The following is a 25,545-nucleotide window of genomic DNA, read 5'->3' on the forward strand; positions in this document are numbered from 1 at the left end:
TCTAGGAATATATCCCAAGAAACTAGAAAAGCCAACTATAAAAGATATATGCACTCCTACATTCATAGCAGCACAATTCTCCATAGTTAAGATTTGGAAACAGCCTAAGTGCCCATCAGTAGATGAGTGGATTAAAAAACTGTGGTACATCTATGCAATGGAATACTATGCTGCGGTAAAAAAGAAGGAGATCTTACCATTTGCAACAGCATGGATGGAACTGGAGAGCATTATGCTAAGTGAAATAAGCCTGTCAGAGAAAGATAAATACAACATGATCTCACTCATTTATGGAATATAATAAACAACATTAACTGATGAACAAAAACAGATCCCAAGACAGAGAATCATTGATCAGATTGTCAAACCTCAGAAGGAATGTAGGGGAGGTTCGGGGTTAGGGGGAGAGATCAACCAAAGGACTTATATGCAAGCATATAGGCCTAACCAATTGACAGAGTCAACCGGGGTGTGAGGGCATGAGTGGGGGTGATAATGGGTAACTTGGGGATAAGGACACGTATCAATAAAAAATTAAAATATAATTAAAGGTGTACAAGCCAGAACTATAAAGCTTTGAGAGAAAAGTACCTGAGACTATCATTAAAACCATGGGGTAGACAGGCAAAGAATTTTTAGAGAACACAAAAAGCACCAAGCATTAAAAAAATGTTTTTGATAAACTGAATTTCATGAAAATTTAAAACTTTATCGCATCAAAACCTACAGACTAGGAGAAATATTCCCAATACTTATATCTGACACCCTTAGCCAAAATATATTAAAACTCTTGCAATTCAATTTTAAGAAGAAAAATTAGCCAATAAATAAAATGAGTTATAAGACTTGAACAGACACTTCCCAAAAGAAGATAAAGCAGTATCTAATGTGCACATGAAGGAGGCTCAACATCACTCATCATCCGGGAAACCCAAATTAAAACCATAAGAAGATAACCATTTTCAACCACTACTAGAGGCCCGATGCATGAAGATTTGTGCAAGATGGGCCTTCCTTCCTCTGGCTGCCACCACCACCTTAGCTCTGGCAAAGAGCCACCTTTCCGCCTTCCCACGCTACCCAGAGGCCTGGAGCTGCTAGGGTGGTGCAGAACGCCTGCATTGTCGCCATGGCGTAGATGCAGGCATCCCGCCCCCGGCTGCTCAGTGACTGTGTATGCAAATTAACCCACCATCTTTGTTAGGCTAATTTGCATATTCACTCCTGGTTGGCTGGTAGGTTGTCATGAAGGTACAGTCAATTTGCATCTTTATCTTTTATTAGTGTAGATGTTGATAAAGATATAAAGAAAATGGAACTCTTATGAGCACATGTATAAGTATCTAAAGCAGCATTATTCATCATAGCCAAAAACTGAAGACTATCCAAATGTCTATCAACAAAAAATGAATAAACAATATTTGGTTATATGCATGAAATGGAATACTACTCAGCAGTAAAAAGGACTCAACTACTATACATATAAAATCTGTGTATCCTATTGTATGTATAAGTTTAACTCAATAAAATATTGTAAGGGAGAGAATAAAACTTTTTAAAAAAGAAAAAATATTATCAACTGTTCCTATCACTCTCAAGGTAGAGAGATCTAATGGAATCCACAAACTTAAAATATTTAAACTTGCTGAGTCCCTTGGCCTAAGATATTGCCTTTGATTTTGCTGTTTTCAGAATACCTTCTGGGAAACATACAATTACTCCAAATGAGATAGTTAGCAGTAGGCCAATGCCTATTAGTATAGAACTTTCAGTATATCCCTATTGTCTCATGCTAGTATGACCAACTACTGTAAATCTTCAATGTCTTATACTCATGCCTATTATGAACAAGTTAAAGAAGCTTTTCCAGATCCCAATTCAAAGGATTCTGTTAGTCCCAGACTAGAGCTTGGTGACTAGGTATTCTGGAAGCATCATTAATCAAAGACAGTCCTCAAGCCCCATTGGAAAGGAACTTACCAAGTACTCCTAAGTACTGACATTGCTGCAAAACTAAAGGTATTGAACCTTAGTTACACATCTCACAGGTAAAGAAGATCTGAAATTTGGTCCTGTATAGATGCTAGACACCTATGAATCAAATTGACAAGAAAGAGAAGTAGCTAACATCAGTGTAGACTGCTTCCACCCAAGACACCAGAAGAAGACTTTATACTTTAGCTAAACATGAAGCCCTTCTTGTTTACTTTATTTCTTTTACTCTGGCATGGGCCTGGGAAGATAACACCATCATTCCTATATCCCAGTTCATTGCTAAGGATGTGTGTGTTGGGGGGAGTAACCTTTCAGGCATGGGTTTTCTCATTAATAACTCAGGTTTGTCCATTATTTGTGCCATCTTAGTGGAAGTACTGATGCCCTACAGATTTTATCTTTTTCTATGGTGGTTATCATTCTCCTTGGGCTATGAATGCCTAGATCGTTGGCACAAAATCAGGCAATACTTTTTAGGTTATCTAACTGTGTCCCTAACTATTCACAAACAAACCGAGACACCTCATTGATCAATTTTCATAAATTTACATTGTTGGTTGGAAAGGACCTACCAGCAGGTTATTTATGAATCAGTATTCACTACCTTTGTCAGGTGTCTATCTGTCTGTGGAACTGGTTAGGAGTAAATACAAATGAGAACCTCTCCTTAACCATTTGAATTTTGAAAGTTACTCAGTTGAATTTTTGTTTTTTAACACAACTTAAGGTGAGCTCAGTATCCATTGGGTGCATGTCACAAGGGGGTCATGCATAGGGATGATTTTTTAATGACCATAAACTTGCACTCTTATATTTCCTTCACCAATCTTTCATGGCATTGCTTGACTGGGCACCCAGACTGAAATCCCCACCTGTTAAGTTTATTCTTTGCTAAGACAACCACAAATATTCCCATTTTAATGAAATGGTTATAAAGAGATTTTACTTCCAGATAAAAACATGTTAAGATTGGACTGAACCTCAAGTACTCTATAGGTGAGTATTTTTAAATGTTTTAGTAGTTTAATCCTTTGTCTACCATAGTTTTACTTTGAGCCTCATTATACAACAGATAAAATAATAGCTGCTCTAGTTAAAGTGAAGTATGATGGGCCCAAAGTACTATAGATCACAGTTAGAAAACTACTTATTTAGAAGTTGTTTCTAAATCCACCTTCCCTATTTATCATGCAAGGAAAGTAAATTCCACAGAAGTTAAGTGACTTAGCTGTCATTGATCTAGAAACTGATATAGTCAATTCTGCTAACTTACTCCTTTACCAGCTGAACATTTTTCTTAATCTAAAGATCAGCTTGACCCTCAGTTTAGCTAGCTACTTCTTTGAGTCACAAAGAGCAGGTATCTGCCACTGGGAAATTTATTCTTAGGGGATGGGAAAGATATTGAGACTAGGGCCCTGAGTAGGAGGAGAGGAGAGAGATATGATCTTATCATGTTGTAACACATGTGGATGGTCCCAGAAAGACAAGAACATCTATTCAAGACAGAGTTGTGTGAACATGTCTGTTGTGATTAGAATAAATTGAGAGAGAGAGAGAGAGAGATAGAGAGAGAGAAAGAGAGAAGAATAAGGGTGGGTAGTGGAGGGGAAAGAGGAGAGGAGAGGAGAGGAAAAGAAAAGAAAAGAGATGATATGGTAAAAAGATACTAAAACCTTATCCTCAGTCAGCCTGTGAGGTCCCAGAAGAAAATATAAGCAGAAGAAACAATGTAAGGAAAAGGAAGACTTAATGACCAACTCTTACTGTTGAACTTTAGTCTTGGTGAGGTAGACTAGACTTTACATAACCAGGAGGGCTTTGTTTTTCCTAGACTAAGCAGGTCTAAATGGCCTCCTTTCTTATAGCCCTCCTTCTATTTACCACTTGGCTTTCTTAAAGGATAGATGGAACAATGGGTACCTTAATTAGATGAGTATATGTTTCCTAAAAGAGGAAACTATAAAGTTAGAACAGCCAAGCTTGAAGGACACTTTGAACAATATTTCTCAACAATTGAGCTGAAGAGTCTCCTTAAAATTATGGCAGGTGTTCTAACTCTGCAGCATTTTTTAGATCCATGGGATACAATGGAAATTTCCTTATATTAATAGAGAAATTAAGGCATTGGATGATTGAACACTAGTTGGATGCAATACCTATGACATTTAGAGAGAAAATCAAATTCACATTAGGTGAAAAAGAGACACAATAATATGAGTTACCTGGGACTCATGCTAAAGGAGAGTTGAAAATAAGCGTAAATGTTGGAGGTTCCTAGAAGTGAAATCCCAGAAATGAAAGTGTGTGAGGACGATAGCAGAACATCTCTGAGATTATCATTTGGCCTGCCATAATTCCCTAGATGAAGTGGCCTATATCAAAGAACATGAGCTTTTAAAAATGATAATTCAAAGACCTGGGACCACAAGTATATGCTTACAGGATATTTCCAGCACTGTTTGTGGGACAGGAGACACTAATGTCTAACCCTGACTGGTAAACAGAATATTATGTAGTGTTGGCCATTTTGCCTTCTCATAAGGAAGAACTTGGGGGCCCTTTAAAGACCCTTTGAAGATTTCCTCCCTAAGTTTCTAATAAAAGAGCATGGGGCTTAGGAATCCTATCTAATAAAAGAGAAACATGCAAATTGACCGTGCATCCAGTACACCCACAAGCCATGCTCACTAGCCAATCAGAGCAACTATACAAATTAACCCAACCAAGGTGGTGGCCGGCAGCCACAGAGCTGGAGCGAGCAGGAGGCTTGGGTTGCCCTGGTGATGGAGGAAGCCAAGCTTCCCTCTGGCCCTGGCCAGCAGTCACCTTTGCTCAAGGCTACAAAGTTTTAATTATAGAAGACAAATAAATCCCAGATACCTGCTTCCAGCTGGCCTGGCCTCTGCTCACAGAGGTGTTGAAAAAATAAAAGAAAAAAAGGATAGGCTGGGAGCCTGGGTCACTGGAGGGCTTGGCCAGCCTGCAAACAGTCATCAGCCCCTCACCCAGGCTGGCCAGGCACCCCAGCGGGGACCCCCACCCTGAAGGGGCTGTGGCCAGCCTGCAAACAGCCATCAGCCCATCACCCAGGCTGGCCAGGCACCCCAGCAGGGATCCCCAGCCTGATCCTGTACATCCTTCAGGGAAAACCAGCCGGCTCCCACCCATGTACCAGGCCTCTATCCTACATAATAAAAGGGTAATATGCAAATTGACCTAACAGCAGAATGACTGGGAGTGACTGGTCACTATGGCACACACTGACCACCAGGAGGGCAGACGCTCAATGCAGGAGCTGCCCCTTGATGGTCAGTGCACTCCCACAGGGGGAGATCTGCTCAGCCACAAGCCTGGCTGATAGCTGCCAGCACAGTGGTGGTGGCGGGAGCCTCTCCCTCCTCCTAAGCAGCGCTAAGGATAACCAACTGCAGCTTAGGCCTGCTCCCTGCTGGCAAGTGGACATCCCTGAGGGCTTCTGGGCTGCCAGGAGGATGTCTGACTGCCAGCTTAGGCCCTATCGCCTGGGAAGCGGGCCTAAGCCAGCAGGTGGTCATCCCCCGAGGGGTCCCAGACTGCGAGAGGGCACAGGCCGGGCTGAGGGACCCCCGCCCCCCCGCCGAGTGCACAAATTTTTGTGCACTGGGCCTCTAGTCTGCATTATAATAGGCATCTTCAGTGAAACACTATTTTAGGGAAAAGTGTTTGAGAGTAGAAAGTAAAATACATGGATCTCAGTTCTGGTTTCATTGCTAGCTAGATGCACATATTTGAGTAAATAACTTTTCTGGGCTTTAGATTTCTCACATATAAAGTGAAGTTTATTATACCTGCCTTTCTTACTTCTCAGAGAGACTAGGAATATAGCATTAGAACATGTAAATAAAAGTCACTTTGCTGGAATTGCTAGAATGAAATGATGAAGTTGTTGAGGATGATGATGATGATGATGATGATGATGATGACAACGATGAGTATGACAGTGGAAAAAAAGATGACTCAACAGATCTTCAGCATAATTTGTGTAGGATCAGTTGGTGAGGGGGATAATTAGCAGCAGTGAGAGCCCAGATTGCAGACAGGTCATATCATCAAGGCTCTATCTGGCTGGAATGGGGAAAGAACAGTATGGAGCAACCCTGGAAGAGGGCCTTACTAGATAGAATGGAAATTGTCAGAGGGAAGTCTCAGATTCAACAAGTAACTGGATTAAAACCTGTCAAAACCAAAGCAGAAAGGAAAACTAATCCCACATACCAACCTGCTTTATTGAATTTTGCTCTCCAGTTCCAGAATTGTGTAAGGTAGGCAGAAGGAATTCATGACTTCAGCTAGAAGAGGCAGTGGGTAGGGGGCAGACACACAACTATCAGGATTTGATGGTCTCCTTCAAAGCATTTACTTAGTATGCCCTTATTGCATCCACCCAGGAACTTTTGATGTTTATTTGCTTTCCTATGTGTGTTTCCCTACTGAGAGAAGTAGCTGACATGAGCTTTAAAGCTTTCTCAGATGTGGTATTACTAATTGAAAATTAATAAATAAACTCTGGTTTACCAATTCTTCTCTGGTGGCTTGGTGAATATAAATTTAACTCCTTAGAGTCCAATTTATCACCAAGGAATCTTGTGTGATGATATTTATGAACATGCAAGTATTAAAGATGAGTTTCCAGTATAGAATTGCATATTTAAAAGTGAAGTAATTAAGGGGCAGTTGAACCACCATACTGTGCTCACTGGTAGACATTGTCTCAGAAGCACCTGAGAAATTATATCAGGCTAGAAGCATCACGAAAATTCAGTGTAAAACTCATTTTAGCATCAATGGTGTATATTTCTAAGTGTGAGTGTTGTTTGAAAATCATTGTACAGTAGAAAAATAACTGGTTTAGAGGACAGATTCTACATGTAATAATTATATACCATTGGGTAACCTTTTTTATAGCTGTAAATATTTATTTTAAATTTACGTATACAGTACTGCTTCCTGTGTGGAGGAATAAATTCTTGAAAAATTAACTTTTGAAGTAACAAAAATAAACTCTGAGCTGAATATAATAAAACAACTACCCCTGTTCTCTAGGGAAAAAATAAAAGCAGTTATATTTTATAGGAAAATCTAAACTTGGAGGAAGTGACCAAATGGGATGGGTTTCCATTTTCATTGCTTTCTCCTGAGGGAAGTTACAATTGTGGACTAGCTTGGAGTAAAGAAAATTCTGATAGAAATCCTATTGTCTTTCTGCCTGGAAGGACTAAAGAAAGGAGCTAAGTGTAACCAGGCTTTCCAGAGACTGATGGGATCATCAAAGGGAGAAATCCAAAGAAGGAGAATCCCACTTTCTGTGTAAAAACGCGTCAGTCACTGGCTACACCATGAATGTATGGAGCTATTTGAAAGTAGTCTTTCTGAGACCTGAGCTGCTTCCCATAGCAGGCATGACAGAACTTGACATTTGAGTTTAACCAAATTTGAGTACTCCTTTGATACTTAATAGTAATAATTTTAGTCTAGCCAAGCTGATTGGTAGCTAAAAAAAATCAACACTCTTAGAAGGCATACAAGACAATCCAGAGCTCTACATATAACATTTAACGTGTCCAAGAAACAATCCAATATTATTTTACAAATAAACAGCCAGAAAAGTATAAGCCACTCTCAACTATAAAGGTGGAAATTCCAATATCACCCAATGTTAGAATTATGAGACAAGGACTTTAGAACAGATGCTTGGTAAGTTAAAGGAAAATATGCTCATAAGGAATAAAAATGTAGGTTATGGCAGCCGAATAGGCAGACCTGTCATGCACCTCCTCCCAGGACCAGACTGGAAATATAACTAAAATGGAGAACATTCACCTGGAATTACCAACTGAGGTCTAGCTGAGGAGGAGACTTATATCAAGGAAGGACAGAAAACATCTGAGACAGGTAGAAAGGGCAGGGTAGCCAGAGGAGCTGATCCAGCTCCCAGGGACTGCAGACCTGCAGGCCAAGAGTGAGGACGGAGCTACTGGCTATGGGAGGGTCTGTTCCCCCAGAAGATTGAGGCAAGGAACACAAGCTGGACTCCACAGCCCAGAGCACCAGAGCCAAGACCAGCAGCCCATATAACACCCAGCCATGAAAGATGGTAGGACTGCTGGGCTGGCAGAATCTGGAGCAGGTAGACCAGAGCCAGTTGGAGAGAAAGCTGCAGTTTTTTGTTGTTTTTCTTTTTAAACTCAGAGCAAAGGAGTTTTCATCTGCAGCTACTCACCTGAGGATTTGGTACAGGAAGGGAGGTATGTACTTGAGGTGCCTAAATTAGAGGCTGAGTTGGGAAGCATTGCAGGGAGACTTTGAAAAGCAGTAGCCAGAGTCATGCATTTGGATGTAAAGGGAGATGGCCATTTTTCCTGAGAGGAGCTAGCCACCACCAGTAGCCCCAGGGCAGGAAAAGAAAAATACCCTTCCCTAGGTGATACCACCTGCTCCAACCTGAGGAGCCCTGCCTGTCACACCCTGCATTTTGAACTTTTCAGACGAAACAAAAGCAGAGGCCAAGGTTTCAACAGTCTTAGGGAGCATCAGTGGCTGGATTGGGGAAGGGGCTGTCCTCACCACTATCCTGGGAACTTTTCCCCCCATGGGAGAGTTGATAGAAACTCCAGGTATCTAGCCGATACCACTGGTCACCATACAAGGATCTCTGCCCAGCTGAGGAGAGAGTAATATTTTGGGTCACTCGTGGAAGGGTAGCTCTGGAACAGGGAAACCTACCAACCACATTACCTGAAAGCTAGACAGCACTTCCCCCACCTAAAGCCCTATCAGAAACAGACATTTGAGTGATTAAGATTGACAGCTGGCTAGCAGGCAAAGGCGGGTAGAGGCAGAATCCAGGGAACCAGGGAACATTTGCAGACCCAGCCCTGGGCCCCAAGCTGCTAACAAAACTACTTTAGAGGGAAGATTGGCCCCTCCTCCTTGTAGCCAAGATCTGTGGAGAGAGACACAAATGGTGAGTCGCTTGGAGTTTCAAACAGGTTGCTGAAAGCCAAAGGACAACAGTTCCTGACAGTGTTAACACAGTGCAGTACCTCACAGATAGCCAGGAATTGGCAAACAAGAGAGTCAGCCACAGCCATCAGAAGAGTAGGATCCAAAGGGAGCTCCCATGGGCACCAAACTCTGCTGAAAAGCTCCCATGGCACCAAACCCTGCTGAAATTCCAATTCACATTTTTTTTCCTTTTTTCCCCTTTTATCTATTTTCTTTAAAATTTTTATTTTTTCTCTTTTATTTTCTTTTTAAATTAATATTCTTTATCTATCTGCTTTATTGATTTGTTATTATTCCAGTCTCTGTTGTTTCATTCATATATCTAATTTTCCATTTACCTTTTTATATTCAATTTTTCACTATTCATTTTTCTCCATTTCTTTGTCTTTTTTATTTTTATTATTTTTTTATTTTTTAAGCTCTTTTTTTAAAACTTTTTTTTATTGTCTAAAGTTTTACCTATGTCTCCTTTTCCCCCAATTGACCCCCCCCCCAGCCATTCCCACCCCGGGCAAGCCCCGAGCACCCCAGCGTCTGTGTCCATTGATTATGCTAATATGCATGCATACAAGTCCTTTGGTTGCTCTTTAACACCCTCTCCCCTACCATTTGTCTCTAGATCGATCTATGCTTGTTCATCAAATTATGTTGATCATTATACCCCACATATGAGTGAGATCATGTGATATTTATCTTTCTCTGACTGGCTTATTTCGCTTAGCATAATGTTCTCCAGTTGCATCCAAGTTGTTGAAAAGGGTAAAAGTTCCTTCTCTCTTATAGCAGTGTAGTATTCCATTGTGTACATGTACCACAGTTTTTCAATCCACTCATCTGCTGATGGGCACTTAGGCTGCTTCCAAATCTTAGCTATGGTAAATTGTGCTGCTATGAACATAGGGGTGCATATATCCTCTCTGATGGGTGTTTCTTGTTTCTTGGGATATAGTCCTAGGAGTGGGATTACTAGGTCAAATGAAAGTTCCATTTTTAACTTTTTGAGGAAACTCCATAGTGTTTTCCACAGTGGCTGCACAAGTGTGCATTCCCACCAACAGTGCACAAGGGTTCCTTTTTCTCAACATTCTCGCCAGCACATGTCAATTGTTGATTTGTTGATGATAGCCATTCTGAGAGGTGTGAAATGGGATCTCATTGTAGTTTTGATTTGCATCTCTCAGATGATTAGTGACTTTGAGCATGTTTTCATATGTTGCAAGGCCTTCTGTATGTCCCCTTCCAAAAAGTGAGTATTTAATCCTTTGACTATATTTTTATTGGAAAATTTATCTTCCTTTTGTTAAGTTGTATGAGTTCTCTGTAAATTGGAGATTAAACGCTTTTCTGAAAGAGCATTGACAAATATGTTCTCCCATGCAGTGGGCTTTCTTGTTGTTTTCTTGATGGTTTCTTTTGCTGTGTAGAAGCTTTTTTACTTTGATGTAGTCCCATTTGGTTATTTTCTCCTCTGTCTCTCTTGCCCTAGGAGGTATATCTGTAAAGATATTGCTGCAAATTATGACTGCTATCTTGTTGCCTATGAAGTCTTTTAGGATTTTTATGGTATCCCATCTTACATTCAAGTTCTTTAGCCATTTTTTTATGGATATTTATTTATTTTTTATTTTTATTTTTTTAATTGTTTTTTTGCTTAAAGTATTACAAAGGGTATTACATATGTGTCCTTTTTTTCCCCTCCCTTGACAATCCCCTGGACTCCCCTACCCTCCAGTGTCTTATGTCCATTGGTTATACATATATGCATGCATACAAGTCCTTCTGTTGATCTCTTACCCCCCTCTCTCCTGCCTTCCAACCCTCCCTGGCCTTCCCACTGCAGTTTGACAATCAGTTTGAGGCAGCTCTGCCTCTGTATCTATTATTGTTCAAAAGTTTGTAATGGTCTTTATTATCCATGAATGAGTGAGATCATGTGGTATTTTTCCTTCATTGACTGGCTTATTTCACTTAACATAATGCTCTCCAGTTCCATCCATGCCTTTGCAAATGGTAAGTGTTCCTTCTTTTTTATAGCAGCATAGTATTCCATCGTGTAGATGTACCACAGTTTTCTAACCCATTCATATACTGATGGGCACTTAGGCTGTTTCCAGATCTTAGCTATGGTGAATTGTGCTGCTATGAACATATGGGTGCACATATCCATTCTGATTGTTGTTTATGATTTCTTGGGATATATTCCTAGAAGTGGGATCACAAGGTCAAATGGGAGTTCCATTTTTAGTTTTTTGAGGAAACTCCATACTGTCTTCCATAGTGGCTGCACCAGTCTGCATTCCCACCAGCAGTGCACGAGGGTTCCTTTTTCTCCACATCCTCTCCAGCACTTGTCCTTTGTTGGTTTGTTGATGATAGCTAGTCTGACAGGTGTGAGATGGTACCTCATTGTTGTTTTGATTTGCATCTCTTGGATGATTAGTGACTTTCAGCATGTTTTCATATGTCTCTTGGCTTTCTGAATGTCCTCTTTGGAGAGGTGTCTATTTAGATCCTGTGCCCATTTTTTTTTGATTGGATTGTTTATCTTCTTTTTGTTAAGTTGTATGAGTTCCCTATAAATTTTGGAGATTAGGCCCTTATCAGATATGACGTTGGCAAATATGTTTTCCCACGCAGTGGGTTTTCTTGTTGTTTTGTTGATGGTTTCTTTTGCTGTGCAGAACCTTTTTATTTTGATGTAGTCCCAATTATTCATTTTCTCTTTAGTTTCAAGTGCCCTAGGAGCTTTATTGGTGATGAAATTGCTTCTGCATATGTCTGAGTTTTTGTTGCCTTTGGATTCTTCTAGAATTTTTATGGTTTCCCGTCGTACATTTAAGTCCTTTATCCATTTTGAGTTTATTTTTGTGTATGGTGGAAGTTGGTGGTCTAGTTTCATTTTCTTGCATATATCTGTCCAATTTTCCCAACATCATTTATTGAAGAGACTATCTTGGCTCCATTGTATGTTCTTGCCTCCTTTGTCAAATATTAATTGAGCATATTGGTTCGGGCTGATTTCTGGGCTTTCTATTCTATTCCATTGATCTATATGTCTGTTCTTCTGCCAGTACCAGGCAGTTTTGAGAACACTGGCTTTGTAATACAGCTTGATATCTGGTATTGAGATCCCACCTACTTTGTTCTTCTTTCTCAGGATTGCTGCAGCTATTCGGGGTCTTTTTTAATTCCAGATGAATTTTTGGAGAGTTTGTTCTAGGCCTGTGAAATATGCCGTTGGTATTTTAATGGGAAGTGCATTGAATCTATAGATTGCTTTGGGTAGTATGGACATCTTGATGATGTTGATTCTACCAATCCAAGAACATGGTATGTTCTTCCATCTCTTTATGTCTTCCTCTATCTCTTTTTTCAACGTCCTGTAGTTTTCTGAGTAGAGGTCTTTTACCTCTTTAGTTAAGTTTATTCCTAGGTATCTTAATTTTTTTGGTAGTTTTCCATGGTGGTATGTTGTGCCTCTACTATTTAAAATTTTAGTGAATCTATTCTAGTTTTTCCTTTGTGGTTTCCATGAGGCTTATTTCATAATAGATAAAATAGTTCATTTATGATAATAGCAACATATCATCATTCACCTACAAAGTCTCCTGGATTTTCTCCTCTCCTTTTTATTTTTGATATAACAATGTACCTCTTATGTTTTGCTTATTAACAAATTATAGTAGCTATAGTTATTTTAATTTAATTTAAATTCTTTTATGTTAAAAGAATATTTATGTTAAAAATATTACATATGTCTCCTTTTTCCCACCCAGCATATGCCCTCACACACCCCTACTGTCTGTGTCCATGGGTTATGCTTATATGCATACATACAAGTCCTTTGGTTAATATCTTACACCCGCTCTGACAACCTCCCATGCGTTCCCTCTGAGGCTGGACGTTCCGTACCATGTTATTATGTCTCTGGATCAATTTTTGTTCACAAGTTTATGTTGTTCATTATATTCCACAAATGAGTGAGATCATGTGATACTTATCTTTCCCCTACTGGCTTATCTCGCTTAGCATAATGCTGTCCTGGGACATCCATGTTGCTGCAAATGGTAAGAGTTCCTTTTTTCAGCAGCGTAATATTCCATTGTGTAGAAGTACCACAGGTTTTTAATCAACTTATCTGATGATGGGCACTGAGGTAATTTCCAAATTTTAGCTATTGTAAATTGTGCTGCTATGAACATAGTTGTGCATATATCCTTTCTGGTTGGTGTTTCTGATTTCTTGGGATACAGTCCTAGAAGTGGGATTACTTGGTCAAATGGGAGTTCCATTTTTAATTTTTTGAGGAAACTCCATACTGTTCTCCACAGTGGCTGCACCAGTCTACATTCCCACCCGCAGTGCATGAGGGTTCCTTTTTCTCCACATACTCGCTAGCACTTGATTTATTGATAATAGCCATTCTGACAGGTGTGAGATGGTACCTCATTGTCATTATGATTTGCATCTCTCAGATGATTAGTGCCTTTGAGCATGTTTTCATGTCTCTTGCCCTTCTGTATGTCCTCTTTCTAAAAATGTCAATTTAAGTCCTGTGCCCCATTTTTGATTGCATTGTTTATCTTCCTTTTGTTACATTGTATGAGTTCCCTATTCATTTTGGATATTAAACCCTTATCGGAGATAACATTGGCAAATATGGTCTCCACTTCAGTTGGCTCTCTTGTTTTGTTGATGGTTATTTTTGCTGTACAAAAGATTTTTATGTAGTCCCATTTGTTTATTTTCTCCTTTGTTTCCATTGTCCTAGGAGCTGTATTGGTAAATATATCTATGACATATTTCTGATATTTTGCTGCCTATGGATTCTTCTAAGGTTTTTATGGCTTACCATCTTACATTTAAGTCTTTTATCAATTTTGAATTTATTTTTGAGTATGATGTAAGTTGGTGGTCTAGTTTCATTTTTTTTGCATGTATCTGTCCAATTTTCCCAAAACCATTTCTTGAAGAGACTGTCTTGACTTCCTTGTATGTCAAATATTAATTGAGCATAATGACCTGGGTCGCTTTCTGGGTTCTCTGTTCTGTTCCATTGGTCTATAGGCCTGTTCTTGTGACAGTACCAGGCAGTTTTGAGAACAGTGGCTTTGTAATATAGCTTGATATCTGGTATTGTGATCCCTCTAACTTTGTACTTCTTTCTCATGATTGCTGGGGCTATTCGGAGTCTCTTCTTATTACATATGAATTTTTGGAGAGTTTGTTGTAGGTCTGTGAAATATGCCATTGGTATTTTAATGGTGATTGCATTGGATCTGTAGATTGCTTTGGGTAGTATGGACCTTTTAATGATGTTGATTCTACCAATCCATGAACAGAGTATTTTCTTCCATTTATTTATGTAACCCTCTATCTTTTTTTCAATGTCCTGTAGATTTCTGAGTACAGGTATTTTGCTCCCTTAGTTAATTTTATTCCTAGGTATCCTAATTTTTTTGTTGCAATCGTAAACGGGATCATTTATTTTTTAGTTTCTCTTTCTGTGAGTTCCTTATTGGTGTATAAAAAAGCCATAGGTTTCTGGTTGTTAATTTTGTATCCTGCTATAATGCCGAATTCATTTATTAAGTCTAGTAGTTTTTTGATGGAGTCTAGAGTTTTCTATGTACAATATCATCTGTGAGTAATGACAGTTTTACTTATTCTTTGTCAATTTGGATGCCTTTTATTTCTTCTTCTTGTCTGATCGCTGTGGCTAGCACTTCCAGTATTATGATGAACAGGAGTGGTGAAAGTGGGCATACCTGTCTTGTTCCTGTACTTAGAGGAAATGGCTTTAGTTTTTGCACATTGAGTATGATGTTGGCTGACGTTTGTCATACAAGGCTTTTATTATGTTGAGGCATGATCCCTCTATTCCCACTTGGCTGAGAGTTTTTATCAAGAAAGGTGTTGGATTTTGTCAAATGCTTTTTCTGCATCAATTGATATGATTATGTGATTTTTGTCTCTCAATTTGTTTATGTGATGTATCACTTTTATCGAGTTGCAGATATTGTATCAGCTTTGTATCCCTGGAATAAATCCCACTTGGTCACAGTGTATGACTTTTCTAATGTAATGCTTGATCCGATTTCCTAGAATTTTCTTGAGGATTTCAGCATCTATGTTTATCAGGGATATCAGCCTGTAATTCTCTTTCTTTGTAGTATCTTTATCTGGTTTGGGGATTAGGGTAATGCTGGCTTCATAGAAAGAGCTTGGACGTGTTCCTTTCTATTGAATTTTTTTGCAATAGTCTAATGAGGATAGGTTTTAGTTCTTCTTTGTATGTTTGGTAAATCTCCTCTGTGAAGCCATGCAGACTAGGGCTTATGTCTGCTGTAAGATTTTTGATTACTGCTTCAATTTCATCAGTGTTTATTGGCCTAGTCAGGATTTCTGATTCTCCCTGATTTTCTTTTGGAAGATTGTATTTTTCTAGGAATATGTCCATATCATCTAGGTTGTCCAGTTTGTTGGAGTAAAGTTGTTCATAGTAATTTTTTTTTTTACAATCTTTTATATGTCTGTCGGTTCCATTGTTATTTTACCTCTTTTATTTCTGATTTTTTTTATGTGGGTCATCTCTGTTTTTCGGTGAGCTCTCATATTATTTCCTTCCTTCTACTTACTCTGGGCTTTTCTTTTTGCTCTTTTTCTAATTCTTTGAATTGTAGTGTTAGATAATTTATTGCCAGTTTTTCTTGTTTTCTAGGTAGGCCTGTAGAGCCATGAACTTCCCTCTCAGGACAGCTTTCCCTGTGCCCCATAGATTTTAAGTTTTGGGGTTTTATTGTCATTATTTTCCAGGATGCTTTATATTTCTTCTTTGATCTCCTTGGTAACCCAATCATTGTTTAGTAACATGATATTTAGCCTCCAAGTGTTTAATTTTTTTCATTGTTTTATTGTACTTGATTTATAATATTATGCCCTTGTTATCTGAGAAGATGGTCAATATGTTTTCTATCTTCTTGAATATGCAGAGACTTTGCCTATGTCCCAATATGTGGTCTATCTTTGAAAATGTCCAATGCATACTTTAGAAGAATGTATATTCTGTCGCTTTTTGCTGAAATATTCTGAAGATATCTATTAATTCCAACTGATCTAGTATGTCATTTAGGATTCATGTTTCTTTGCTGATTTTTTGTTTAGAGGATTTATCTAGTGGTGTCAATGTGGTATTAAAGTACCCTATTATGACTGTATTGCTGTCAATCTCTCTTGATATATTCCAGATCTTTTTTATGTATTTGGGTGCTCTTCTATTTGGTGCATATAAGTTTACCAGAGTTATATACTCTTTTTTAATTGCTCCCTTTAGTATTATGAAGTGGCCCTCTTTACCTCTTGTTATGGCCTTCAATGTGGGGTCTAATTTGTCAGATATAAGTATTGCTACCCCAGCTTTTTTTCATTTCCATTCATATGAAAAAATTTTTTCCATCCCTTCACTATCAGTCTGTGTGAGTCCTTAGTTCTGAGGTGGGTCTCTTGTAGACAGCAGTTATATGGATCATGTTTTCTTATCCATTCATCTACCCTATGTCTTTTGATTGGGGAACTTAATCCATTTACATTTAAAGTCATTATTGATAGGTACTTGTTTGTGGCCATTTTTATTTTTTTTGTTTGTTTATTTACTTATTTATTTATTTTTCATTTATTCTTTTTAATGTTTAAAGTATTACAATTAGTAGTACATATGTCTCCTTTTTCCCCCCAATTGACTTTCCCCCAGGCTCCCCTAGCCCCCACCACATGCCCTCACCCCCCTCCCAGTGTCTTGTGTCATTGGTTATGCTTATATGGATGAATTCAAGTCCTTTGGAAGATCTCTTATCTCCCCCTGCCCCCCAACCCTCCCCAGCCTTCCCTCTGTCATTTGACAGTCAGTTCAATGCTTCTCTGCCTCTGTATCTATTTTTGTTCATCAGTTTATAATGTTCTTTATTATCCATAACTGAGTGAAATTATGTTATATTTATCTTTCTCTGACTAGCTTATTTCACTTAGCATAATGCTCTCCAGTTCCATCCATGCTGTAGCAAATGGTAAGAATTCCTTCTTTTTTAAAGCAGCATAGTATTCCATTGCATGGATGTACCACAGTTTTCTAATCCATTCATCTGCTCATGGGAATTTACGCTGTTTCCAAATCTTAGCTATTGTAAATTGTGCTGCTATGAACATAGGGGTGCATATATCCTTTCTGATTGGTGTTTCTATTTTCTTGGGATATATTCCTAGAAGTGGGATCACAGGGTCAAATGGCAGTTCCATTTTTAATTATTTGAGGAAATGCCATACTGTTTTCCACAGTGGCTGCACCAGTCTGCATTCCCACCAGCAGTGAAGGAGGGTTCCTTTTTCTCTACATCCTCTCCAGCACTTGTCATTTGTTGATTTGTTGATGATAGCCGTTCTGACAGGTGTGAGATGGTACCTCATTGTTGTTTTGATTTGCATCTCTCGAATGACTAGTGAGTCAGCATTTTTTGTATATCTCTTGGCTTTCTGAATGTCCTCTTTCAAAAAGTGTCTCTTTAGGTCATTTGCCCATTTTTTTATTGGGTTGTTTATCTTCCTTTTGTTAACTTGTATGAATTCCCTATAAATGTTGGAGATTAAACCCTTATCAGAGTTAACATTGGCAAATATTTTCTCCCATGCAGTGGGCTTTCTTGTTGTTTTGTTCATGGTTTCTTTTGCTGTGCAGAAGCTTTTTATTTTGAAGTAGTCCCATTTATTTTTTCCTTAGTTTCCATTGCCCTAGGAGCTGTATCCTTACATATATTGCTGTAACAAATGTCTGCTATTTTGCTGCCTATGGCTTCTTCTAAGATTTTTATTGTTTCCCATCTTATGTTTAAGTCCTTTATCCATTTTGAGTTTATTTTTGTCTATGGGGTAAGTTGGTGTTCTAGTTTCATTTTTTTTGCAAGTATCTGTCCGGTTTTCCCAACATCACTTATTGAAGGGACTGTCTTGACTCCATTGTATGGTCTTGCTTCCATTGTCAAATATTAATTGTGCACAATGGCTTGTGTCGATTTCTGGGTTCTCTGCTCTGTTCCACTGGTCTATATGTCTGTTCTTGTGCCAGTACCAGGCAGTTTTGTGAACAATGGCTTTGTAGTATAGTTTGATATCTGGTATTGTGATCCCTCCAACATTGTTCTTCTTTTTCAAGATTGCTGCAGCTATTCGGTGTCTTTTTTTATTCCAGATGAATTTTTGGAGAATTTGTTATAGGTCTTTGAAGTATGCCGTTGGTATTGTAATTCAGATTGCATTGAATTTTTAGATTACTTTGGGTAGTATGGTCATTTTAATGATGTTGATTCTACCAATCCATGAACATGCTATATTCTTCCTTTTGTTCATGTCTTTCTCTATCTGTCTTTTTCAGCGTTCTGAAATTTCCTGAGTACAGGTACTTTATCCACTTGGTTAAGTTTATGCCTATGTATCTTAATTTTTTTGTTGCAATGGTAAATGGGATTGCTTTTTTAATTTCTCTTTCTCTGAGTTCATTATGGGTGTATAGGAAATCCATAGACTTCTGGGTGTTAATTTTGTATCCTGCTACATTGCCGAATTCATTTATTAATTCTAGTAGATTTGATGGAGTCTTTGAGGTTTTCTATGTACAATGTCATCTGCGAATAAGGAGAGTTTTACTTCTTTTCCAATTTCGATGCCTTTTATTTCTTCTTGTCTGATCGCCATGGCTAGTACTTCCAGTACTATGTTGAACAGGAGTGGTGAGAGCAGGCATCCTTATCTTGTTCTGGTTCTTAGTGGAAACGGTTTTAATTTTTGCCCATTGAGTATGATGTTGGCTGTGGGTTTGTCATATATGGCCTTTATTATGTTGAGGTATGATCCTTCTATTCCCACCTTGCTGAGGGTTTTCATCAAGAAAGGGTGTTGAATTTTGTCAGATGCTTTTTCTGCATCAATTGATATGACTATCTGATTTTTATCTCTCAATTTCTTTATGTGATGTATCAAATTTATTGATTTGCAGATATTGCACCATCCTTGTATCCCCGGAATAAATCCTACTTGGTCATGGTGTATGATCTTTCTAATGTATTGCTGGATTTGATTTGCTAGAATTTTGTTGAGGATTTTGACATCTATGTTCATGAGAGATATTCGCCTGTAATTCTATTCTTTGTATTGTCTTCACCTGGTTTTGGGATTAAGGTAATCCTGGCTTCATAGAAAGAGCTTGGAAATGTTCCTTCCTCTTGAATTTTTTGGAATAGTCTGAGGAAGATAGGTTTTATTTCTTCTTTGAATGTTTTATAATCTTCTCCCCCCTCCCCCCACTTGAAGCTGTCTGGTCCAGGGGGCTTTTTTTTTTTTGGAAGATTTTTGATTATTGCTTCAATTTCCTCCATAGTCATCCACCTATTCAGATTTTTTTATTCCTCCTGGCTGTGTTCTGGAAGGTCGTATTTTTTTTTAGGAATATGTCCATTTCTTCTAGGTTGACCAGTTTATTGGAGTAAAGTTGCTCATAGTAGTCTTTTATCATTCTTTGTATTTATCTGGGTTCTGTTGTTATTTTACCTCTTTAGTTTCAGATTTTGTTTATTTGGGTCCTCTCTCTTTGCTTCTTGGTGAGCCTGGCTATAGGTTAATCAATCTTGTTTATCCTTTCAAAGAACCAGTTCTTGGTTTCATTGATTTTTTTGTATTTTTTTTTGTCTCTACATCATTTATTTCCACTCTGATCTTTATGATTTCCTTCCTTCTGCTCACTCTGGGCTTTTCTTGTTGCTCTCTTTCTAATTCTTCAAGTGTAGAGTTAGATGGTTTATTATCAGTTTTTCTTGTGTTTTTTTTTTGTTTGTTTGTTTGTTTGTTTGTTTTAGGTAGGCCTGTATTGCTATGAACTTCCCTCTCAGTACTGCTTTAATTGTGTCCCAAAGATTTTGGATTGTTGTGTTTTCATTTTTATTTGTTTCCAGAATGTGCTTTATTTCTTCTTTGATCCCTTTGGTAACCCAAGATCACGCTCCCTGGCTCAAATTCAGCACAGCCTCCCTGTGTGGGCGTGGAGTCTGGTCACGGGAAACAAACTTCCCAAGATTTCGCTCCCAGGCTCAAATTTAGCGCAGCCTCCCTGTGTTGTCTGGCCTTGGGAAACAAACTTCCCATGTCCGCACACCCAGCCTCAAATTCAGGTAGAGCAGTGGCTGCTGTGTGTGGCCAGGAGGCCTGTTTGAGTGGAGATGGTCTGGCAGTTCCTATGCCACTACAGTGGGGCTGGCGGGGAGGGGGATTGGCTCTGTGACTCACAGAAATCTGCAGCCAGAGTGCCTGGGATCTTGGTGTCCATGCATCTGCAGCTGTCATTCCAGGTCTTTTTTTCCGAGTGGCTGTAGGGTCCAGTTTGGGTCTGAGACCAGATTGGGTAGTTGCGAGGTTAAGATCCTAGTCTCAAGCAGTTCTGTTCTTCAAGATGGCGTAGTCTCTGTGCCAGCGCTGGGTGCCCCTGGAGTTTTTGTGGTGGCGGTGGGGTTTTGCCGTCTAAGACTGCCTGGTTTGGCAGCCCCTTGGAAGACCTGCAGGATCTAACTGTCCTTAGGTCTCACTCACACACACCACTCACTTCCACACACTCCTCTATCTCTCCCTCACTCTCTCACACACTTCCTACCCTCCTGCTGGTCGCCATCTTGGGTCTCACCTCCATTTTTATTTTTATGCCTGTGTTTCTTCTTCCCTTCCTATTTCTTCTTTTTACAGCAATCCCTTTAGCATTTGTTGTATTGCTGGATTGGTAGTGATAAACTCCCATATCCTTTTTTTGTCTGTGAAGCTCCAGATTTCATCTTCAATTTTGAATGATAACCTTACTGGGTGTAGTATTATTGGATTCAGTCCCTTGGTTTGCATCAGTTTGTATACTTACTTGCAGTCCCTTCTGGCTTGAAATGTTTTTGTTAAGAAATCAGTGATAGTCTAATGGGAGATCCCTTGCTGGTAACTTTCTGTCTCTCTCTGGCAGCCTTTAAGATTCTTACTTTGTCGTTAGCATTTGCCCATTTAATTATAATATGTCTGGGTGTCGGTCTTTTTGGGTTCATCTTGTTTGAGACTCTGTGAGCTTCTTGGACTTGTGTGCGGTTTCTCTTCCCAATATCAGGAAAGTTTACTGTTATTATTTCTTCGAAATGGTTTTCTATTCCTTGCTCAGTTTCCTCTCCTTCTGTTACCCTATTATGTGAATGTTGTTTTGTTTCGTGTTGTCCCAAAATTCCCTTGGGCTCTCCTCTTATTTTTTAAGTTTTTTTTCCCCCAGTTGCTGCTCTGCTTGGTTATTTTTTCCTACCTTGTCTTCTAGCTCACTGATGCAGTCCTCCACTTCTTCTAGTCTACTGTTGATGCTTTCTATTGTGTTCTTTATGGTAGTGATGTCATTCTTCATTTCTTCTTGATTCTTCTTCATTTCTTCTTAGTTCTTACTCATATTAAATTTGTCTTCCATCCTTTTCAGCATCCTTACGACCATTGCTCTGAATTCTTTCTCTGACAAACTGCATTTCGTTTACTTCCTTTTCTGGTGATTACTCCTTTTCTTTCATATGGGGGCTGTTTCTTTGTCTCCCCATGTTCACTCCTCTCAGGGTGTCTGGTTATGTAGTTCTCTCTATCTACCGCATTGACTTAAAGGCACAAAATACAACACAACAAGACACAACACAGAGGCGCCAAACACAAATGTATTCATGATACCAATAACTCCAGATAAAGTTGACCACCAGAGAAAAGAGAATTAAGGGAGAGAAAAGAGTGCAAAAATGTTATTGAGAAAAGTAAAAAATGTAAAAGATAAAAGAAAGATAGGAAAAAAGAAGGGGGAAAAACATATGCATATGGGGAGAAACTCCAAAAAAACAACAACTAATCCAAAAAAATGCAAACAACAAACACCCAGAAAAGAAGGAGGGAAGCTAAATCTGAAGAGGCAGAGCTTATTTCCAGAAGGTAAGGTCAAGGAATTGAATGAAGGGCGAAATGGCCATGACTTAGTATAGAGGAGGTACAAAGAGAATGAGTGTATAAGAAGAAAAGTAAAAAAAAAACAACAAAATATTAAAAAAGAATATATATATATTAAAAATATATATTAAAATAAAAAATAAATATATAAATTTTCCCTTTCTGTAATCTATCTATCTACTAGATGTACCAGTTAATAATGCAGATTTTTTTCAATAGATGGAGTTACACATATGTTGATATATATGCAATTTGATATGTATGCTATTTTGTTGTATTGACAGCAAGCTTCAAAACTTCATATGTGAAATTTGCTTAAGGTGTTAACATCATAGATATTTTTACACTTAAAAATGTTGAATTTCATGCCAAAAAAAGAACATTTGTGGGAAGTTTTAATTTATTACTTTATTTTGAAGAAAAAGTTATCATATACTTCAGGAAGCTTATGGTCAACATGCTCCATCTCAAGATACTTGTGAACGCTGGTTTAAACACTTTAAATGTGATGATTTTGATGTGAAAGACAAAGAACATCCAGGTCAACTGAAAAAGTTTAAAAACCAACAATTACAAGCATTATTGGATGAATATGCATGTCAAACTCAAAAATAACTTGCAGAAAGATTAAACCTCGCTCAACAAACAATTTCCAATCATTTACAAACAATGGGAAATATTTTAAAGGAAGGAAAATGGGTGCCACATCAACTGAACGAAACACAAACAGAAAACCGAAAAGTCATCAGTAAAATGTTGCTTCAACGCCACGAAAGAAAGTCTTTGATGCATTGAATTGTGACTGGCAATCAAAATTGGATTTATTTTGAGAATCCCAAATGCACAAAATCGTGGGTTGATCCAGGTCAACCATCAACATCGACTGCAAGGCCAAATCACTTCGGAAAGAAGACAATGCTCTGAATTTGGTGGCATCAGGAAGGTGTGATGTATTATGAGCTTCTAAAACCAGGTGAAACCATTCATACTGATTGCTACCGACAACAAATAATCAATTTGAACCATGCTTTGATCATGAAATGACCAGAATGTGCCAGAAGACACGGCAAAGTAATTTTGCTTCATGATGACGCACCATCACACACTTCAAAACCAGTTAAAGACACGTTAAAAGATCTTGCCTGGGTAGTATTAGCCCACCTGCTGTATTCACCAGACCTTGCTCCTTCAGATTACCATTTGTTCTGATCGATGGCACATGCACTTTCTGAGCAGCACTTCAAAATGTACGAAGAAGTGGAAAATTGGGTCTCTGAATAGTTTGCCTCAATACAAGAAAAGTCCTATTGGGATGGTATCCACAAATTACCTAAAGATGGGGAAAATGTGTAGTTAGTAATGGACATTACTTTGAATAAAGCACTTTTGATGTTTCTCTTGAAATGACCATTTCTTTGTTTACAAAATCCACATTATTTACCGGTACACTTAGTATGTATTCATCTATTTTTGGAAAAGGAGAATAGAGAGTAGAAAGGCCTGAATTGGTGATTGAACTAATTAAGCTATTAGTAGAAGAAGGCCAACTGAGGAGAGAAAAAACAGAAGCAAAAGAAAAAGAAAAAAGACCAAAAAAAAACAACAAACTAACAAACAATCAAACAATGACCACAAGACAGAAAGAAAGAGAGAAAAAATTTCCTAGTGAAGAAAGAGAAAAGATAGTGAGGAAAGAGAAAAGAGAAGTGTGCATGGACTTGGAGCAGTGGAGAGGAAATTAGATATATTAGTGAGATCAATTTTAACAGGGAGTAAAAAGAAAGGATAGAGAAAAACTAAAGCAGGATCAGGGTAAGAGAAACATGATGAAAAAAAGGAAAAGTGAGGAAGACAGTGTTGGCATAAAGGAAAAATTGAGATAGAGTAAAATAATGCTAAAATAAAAATAAAAATAGAATGTAGAACACTAATCCAAAAATAAAATATAATAAAGAAAAAATAAAATAAAACTTAAAAAGGTAAAATAATAGTAATAATAATTAAAAATAAAAATATAATAATAAAAAAGTAAAATTAAGTGAGAAAAAATTTTAGTATCTTAAGTTAAAGATAAAAATTTAAAAAGTGAAGTAGTGAAGGTTGTTTGCTTCAGTGGAGCTTCAATGACCGATGGGGGCTTGTTTAAGACCCCTCTCTACTGTTCTGCCTGGCATATCTGTTTCCTGTCAGGTAGTCAGCACAGTGTTGAAATTCTCCGTGATCCACCACTCCTCTGTGTCATGAGCCACAACCTTGTTTTCAAGCAGACAGGATCACTCTGCTCATTTTGTTTCTCTGCCTGCCTTCAGTTGTATTTACACTAGCATCTATTTCTGACACAGCCCCTGGGTGGAGTTGTTTCTGTATTAGTTTCCGGGACCAAATGGCCCCTCAACCCAGTGTTCAGACTATTCTTTCCCTGCTGCACTTAAGACTGGGTTGGAGGGATGACCTGTCCCAGAGATGGTTTTCTTTCAACAAAAACCACCTTCTCCTGCAGTGTCAGTGAGTGTTTTTAATTGGAAGATCCTATGTACTGGACTTAGCAAGCAAAAGCAAGGAAGTAAAAAAGACAAAGGAACCGTGCCACCTGGGAGAACTCTGGCACTGCGTGGCCGGTATAGAACTTCAGGCTGCCTTTCTGGGCACAGTCTCCCACGGCTGTGGGATTAGATATAGAATCCCACTCTGCCAGCAGCCCTGTGGACCCCCTTCCACATTTGAGGGCTACACTGACCCTAAGGGCTGCAGATTTGGTGGCGCTCAGTCTCCCTCTGAGAGTCTAGTCCCCACTTTGGGCATTTCTCCCTCCAGCCTGGGTCCCAGATCTCAAGTCTCTCCAGATTATCTCTGACCTTTCCATCCATGGACTGCCTCACCAGCTTTGTTTAATTCACCAATTCTGGGTGGATGTTATTTGATTCAGCTGTTCCTTCTATCTGCTCAGTGAGAAAGCATAGGACCTGTATTCAGCCACCACCTTGTCTCTCCCTGGGTAAACTTTTTAGGTGCCTGCACCCGGGGAGGCTGGGTCTTGGTGTTCATGGGTTCGCAGCTGAGGCAGCTGGTCCCTGGGCGTTGTGGCTGTAGGGTCCTCGGAGGTATCCAAGGTCTCCCCAGTTGAAGGTAAGGCTGGGCTTCCAATCACAGCCACTCTCCCCTTCAATATGGCATGGTCTCTGTGGCAGAGCCAGCTGCTCCAGGAGAGATTTCATCGGTACTAGAGGCTGCCCAGCCAGGGGAGCCTGATCCGCCAGTCCCCAACAGTCCTGTGGACTATAACTGTCCCTCACTCACAAATACAGACACTCTCCGCACGTCCATCCACTTTCACTCTCTCACTCACACACTATCTTGTAGCTTGCTGACCCATCAGCTGCCATCTTGGGTTTCACCCCCCCCCCCCATTTTATTGTTTAGTAGCATGATATTTAACCTTCATATTTATATTTATTTTTCAGTTCAGTCTTG

This window comes from Myotis lucifugus, unplaced genomic scaffold (genome assembly GCF_000147115.1).
Source record: "Myotis lucifugus unplaced genomic scaffold, Myoluc2.0 scaffold_4, whole genome shotgun sequence".
NCBI classification, from domain to species: Eukaryota; Metazoa; Chordata; class Mammalia; order Chiroptera; family Vespertilionidae; genus Myotis; species Myotis lucifugus.